The following is a 6,064-nucleotide window of genomic DNA, read 5'->3' as shown; positions in this document are numbered from 1 at the left end:
AGGTAAATAAATATTTTGCATGTTTTATGTCCCAAGCCAACCCAAAACAAAGTTGTTGATATTTTTAAAATGTTGCAACTGGGCTACAAACCTTTTGTTAAAAACAGGGTTGTATTCTTAGGTAAATTGTTTTTTCACTCAACATTATATTTGTCAGATTCAGATGTTTTGAGGAATATAGTTCCGGTTCACTCAAGGTCACTACCATGTACTAGTACATCTTTCTTATGAGTTTACCCCAATTTATAGAGCCTTCTCCTTTGGACATTCGGATTATTTCACATTTGTATTTCTTCTTAAAATAGTACTGTAGGGCCCTCCCGGGTGGCGCAACAGGTTAGGACGCAGCACTGCAAGCTGGCTGCAGCAGCTCCAGTGAGAGCTCAATTCCCGGCCCCAGAGTGACCCACATGTCGATGCAGACCTCTCCTGACCCGCCCGCTGCTCCCCTCAGCAGTGTACTTCATCAATCTGCCTGTTCTGCTCCCCACTCTGTCTCTGGTGAAGCTTCTCACCATCCCTGCACCTCTGGCTTGTACCCCAGTTCTGTATGAATAAATAAATAAATCTTAAAGTAAAATAGTACTGTAAGTGAAGATTTTTGTAACGATCTGTTGTGTGGCTTTTTAAAAGATTGCCTCATGAGTGCCATTACAGGATCATTGGCTAGGTATAATCAATGTATAATCATTTGCATGTATGCCTTTGAAATGTCTGCATGACTTTTCCCAATGTTTTATTTTCCATTTATTTTTATTAGAGGTAATGCTAAATTTATATTCCTTGAAAATAGAAATCAGGGTACAGAAGCATAGTGCAGCATAGGTGCAGCATGGTAGCATAGATGACTACAGAAGTGTACCTGTCTAGATAATTTGAAAACAACAGCACATAGAAATATTTCATCTGGAACTTTATGATACTGGTATCTTAAATATATATAATCTAGTCATTGATATTATTAGAATTCCCTAATTTTCTATAGATTAGTATTATTTAGAAAATAATACAATGTTTCATGTTCCTGTCAATATTTGGTAATATCTGACAATTGCATTTGCCAGTTTTGACAGTCCACTGATGTAAAGACTATCTTATGATTTTTGTCTTATGTTTCCCTAATTACTAGTCATATTTTTGTCTGTGTTAATATGCCATTCATGTGTTCTCTGTTTGAAGTCCCTTCTTGTATGCTTTGCCTATATGCTGGGTCTTCTCCTTACAGGGAGTTCAAATCCCAGTATCACCCTTAGCTACAAGATAGCAATGATGGCCCACATTTCAAAGGTGACATTTCTAAACCTTCCTAGCAAAATTTTTAACTAAAATATAGATTTGTAATAAGCTCAGTTTATTTATAATAATCTTCCTATTAACCCCTTGTCTTAACTTTTCCCCCAGAGGGAATATTCTTGAATGTTTATACCATTAGTGATAAGCCACAGATAATGAACTCTATTAATTGATTTATGGAGATTTCTTAATTTAAATGTACAAATTCATTGCCTTATCCTGACAGCAGGGGAAAGCAAGCACCTTTGCCAGGTGGAGACAGTACTAAGTTCACCTGGGTGAATTTTACCTTCAGTCTATTTTATACTGCTGGGCCAAAGACAGACTATTGCAGGATATGCCTCAGGGGTAGGCTGATTATTTGTAATTGAAAGAATTAAGAGAAGATCTAAGAATGATGTTTTGCCTAATTATTAATCCCCTTAAAAATAGGAAATAAATCTTCAGTGAGGTTCTGGAGGAGAAAGCCTTATCTCTTTTAGTTAGGTCTATTTCCTAAAGCATGTGTAGATAAACTCCACAAAATCTTTTTTCTTTAAGTCACAGAGTACTTTTGCTTTTCCCTCATAAATTTATTGTGCCTTTTCTGGAAACTGTATAACTTCACTGGAATGACCAGATAACACATTCAATTATTTCATGTAAGGTATGTAATTAAAATTTGTCTTTTCTATAGCTAATCTCTCTTCTGTCAATTTTATTATTGTCCATCTTACAGAATTAGAAGGGTAAAGGAAAATTAGCTTCCTCCCCAGTAGTATTCAGACCAGAATGTATATATTTGTATTCAGAAAGTATCAGGGCAATGTTTGTTTTTTTTTATTAAAGTTTTCATATGCAAATGTATGGAATGTGTAGTAACTGTTGTATGTCATAACTAAATATCTAATAATTTTCCAGTGAAAATAACCTGCTGGTAAATTTTCCCAGTGAGATTGAAGCAGAAATATGTTCACATGTGGCAATGAAGGATATGAAATATGAAGTGAAACACAGTGGTACACTTTCCTAATAAGGAAAGATTTTACTACAGAAGTAATAGTGTATTTGAGGCCAGGGTCGGACAAGAGTCTACCAGGTAACTGTGTAGAGGAAGTGCTTTCCCTGTATAAGAAATAACTATTAATACTACAAAACTCTGAAGTAGGAAACAATTAGGGAACTTCAAAACAACGGAAGGGAAGCCTGTGTGACTAGAATACAGGGATGAAGTGGGACTGAGTGAAGTCACAGCTCAGGCAGGCACGAGATCATGGGGAAAGGGAATTCCTGTACGGAATCAAAAGAGGGTTAGAACTTACTCTAGGTGACATCAAAAGCTATTAGAACTTTTAAAGCAGAAATGAGATACACTCTCAACTACATTTTAGATGCCATACTGGCCATTAAAAACTCACCAAAGTGGCTAAAATTATATAAACTGCCAGACCCAAATTGTGGTAAGGACGTGAGCCAACTGGAGTTGCTGATAGTGCCAGGGAGAGTTCAAGCAGCACAGTCTCTCAGGAGATGTTTACACCATTTCATTGTAAGGTCAGTGAGAAAATATAATACTGGTTGACTTAACCTCACAGTTTCCGAGAAACCATAGATGACATGAAGTGAGGACTTACCTATCTACTGCTAGACCTAACTCAGCAGATTGAAGTGTGCATGTGTTTACCAAATTAGCTATTTGATAAAATGCTCATGACAGCAGTTTTCATAATAGTCAAGCTAGAAATTAACCAAATGTGTAGTCTATCAACAATAGAAAGGATAGAGTAACATGATGTCATTCTGTACAGCCATGAGAAATAACTCTGTATAAATGCAGGCCAAAATATGGTTGAATCACACAGATACAAAGAAAGTCAAGCAAAAGAAAATTCTCATACTACATGATTCCAGCTATTTAAAATTCAAAAGCAGAAGAAATTAATAGACACTGTTGAAAGTGGTTTCCCTTAGGATGGGATCAATGAGTGACTTTGGTGGTGGAGGGTTACAAACAGGCATTCTCTGTGTTGGTTGTCATCATTTCTTTACCTGGGTGCTGGCCGCTTGTATATATTCTGTCTGTGATACTTCATGGAGATGTTCCTGATATGTCCTTTTGTAAATGTAGGTTCTCTTTCAATATAAAGCCACAGAAAGTGTGTTCTAGGTGCTTTGTAAAGAATTGCCTGTGAGTGGTGAGTCACAAGGAGAAACGTGGCCCTGGCTTGGAGACTAGACCACAGAAGAGACAAAGTGGTTATATTTTAGGCCTAAAACACTGGGGATGAACAGAGGGAGACCAAGTATGGGTTCATTTAAATGTGTCTCTGGTCTTTTTGGGGGGGAGATGGGGGTAGAAATCTTGTCGAATTTAGAGAATCAAAAAAAAAAAAATCACAGGGTTAGAATAGAACCTAACTTTTGACTATGTCTTGGGCACAGCATAGTGTAACCATCAAGACTTTGAAGCCCTCACAATCTGTGATTTTGTTTCATGTTGTACACATACACTAAGTGGTAATAGCACCTCTGTATTCACCTAACATAGCACCTCACCAGTTTAATCCCACATCCGGTTTCTCAATCTCTTCATAGCCCTGCCATGGGTTAATTCGTCTGGGCTTCCCTGGTGGCACAGAGGTTAAAGACACACTGCTATCCAGCTACAGCCAGTCCTGACCCTGGAGGTGACCCACATGGCGCAGCAGACCTCTCCTAACCCGCCCGCTGCTCCGACTGTACTTCGTCAGTTGGCCTGTTCTGCTCCCCTGTCTCTGGTGAATCCTCTCACCACCCCTGCATTTCGGACCTGTATCCCAGTTCTGTGTGCATAAATAAATAAATCCTTAAAAATAAATAAATAAATAAAAGATTTGGGGGAATAGTATGTCCTGAATGAACTCCACCCACTAATGTTTTTATGGGCTCCACCCTACTCCATGCAAAGAGATCCCAAATGCTGAGGACCACAACTCCCATCATGCCATAGGTAGTCATAACCCTTGACTTCTTGGAAAGGAGAATGCTGGGATATAAGGGTGAAGCTAAGCAGCATGCTAATTTGAAAAGGAAGTATCTGTGGGCCCTTTGGCAACTGGGTTTTTCCTGCCTTCATTGTGCACCTGGGCTCCCAGCTCAGGCAGCATTTCCTGTAGAATATACTGACCAGTTAATCTCTATTTCTCCCTTCACCCTCTGAGCTCCCCCCTCTTTTCATTTTCCTTGTAAATGAACCTTGTATTAACCTTTCTACATGTGTATTAACCTTTCTACGTGTGTCTCCCTTTGGGGCTTGTTCTGAGTTTTCTTTAAGCTTGTAAGACTTCACACCCAGGCTACCCCATTTCCCTTTGGGGTTACCTTGTAACACAAGCAATCTCACTCCCAGAATATTCCTCTGAAAATAAACCCAGTGAGCAGCACAATGGTGTCTGTGCAGCCTGTCCCAGAAGCATGAACTAAGTGACACTTGGGATCACTTTCAGGCCAATTGTCCTAAGAAAAACAAACTCACTGACTTTCACTCTGAGGAAATGAATCTCCCAACTGGTTGAGCACACTGTTAGAGAAGTGGTGGTATCCTGTGAATCTGGAGTCAAATGGTTCAGGACCAACTGGTCTAACAGCTCTAAATTTTATGACTGCTGCAGTAAGGTGTGGGCTTCATGAGACTTAAGCCACATACAACTGCTGTGAACCTCAAGGAAACTAAGACATTTCTTTGACATCTTAGATTGTGTTCTTGGATGGACTAGAATGATTCCAGCCTTGGGCAGTATAGGTTTTAATAGTAGTAAAATAAAATACATTCTAGCTTGTCAGAATCATAGTGTCCACCTTATATAAGAAGCCTCTCTACTATAAAATAATTTGGAGAAAATATAAACAGGTGGATCAAACTTAATTTCATAGAGATTCAAATTCAAGACATTTGAGGAATTAGCCTATCTTTCTTTATCTTACAAATAGAGTCTTTTATAAGATCAGAGGTGTGACTTTGGTGAAAAACTTACCCATCCAAAATCTCTTTTTTCTTCCCCTAGGTATTTAGAGAAGAAAAATATCTGGCCTTAGGAAATTGTGATGAAAATATTCTGAAGTTACTGTTGATGACTTTGTTTGAAATATTTTATCAAAAAAAAAAACAACTTGTGTCATTGAGCTATGATCTGCAGTGATAGTAAACTGAGTCTTTTTGTAACTTTAAAAAGCTGAAACATTTGCTTTCTATATTTCCATGATACACCAAAATGTGAACTTTATGAAGTATTTATATTTTTCATAACAATGTGTTTATTTGCACAGATCCGTAAGCTTTGCTTACATTATGGCTCACACGGGAATGAGTAATTTGGAGTGTTTCATTGAGAAACTGTTACTAGGAATATCCTATCTCCACTCTATGCACAGAAATTTTATTAAAGATATTTCACACTAAGAGTCTGCTTTCAAAAAGAAAAAAGTCTGCTTTCTTTGTTTAGAGATGGTGGATCCCTTGAGAGGATGCATCCCTTAATAATTTGGGGTCTCTGGGTGTCCGTCAGTCATGTCAGTCATGCATTATCACTAGCCAGTTACATTTTAAAGATCAAGCTCTCCATTTTGTTCATTTCCTACATCAAAGGCAAAAATAAATATTAAACGTTTGTACAATTTAAAAGTCTGTACCAATGGTATCCCTGTCCTCATCTGGACAAATAAAGAGTTACTAAGACATCTGAATCAATTTAAAACAAGTAAACAGATGGATTACCCAGTCGTTTAGAATTTTGTGTGCTGTACCAAAAGCCCT

This window comes from Condylura cristata, unplaced genomic scaffold, assembly GCF_000260355.1.
Source record: "Condylura cristata isolate star-nosed mole 26May11 unplaced genomic scaffold, ConCri1.0 scaffold00020, whole genome shotgun sequence".
NCBI lineage: Eukaryota > Metazoa > Chordata > Mammalia > Eulipotyphla > Talpidae > Condylura > Condylura cristata.
This window is presented reverse-complemented; position numbering follows the sequence as displayed.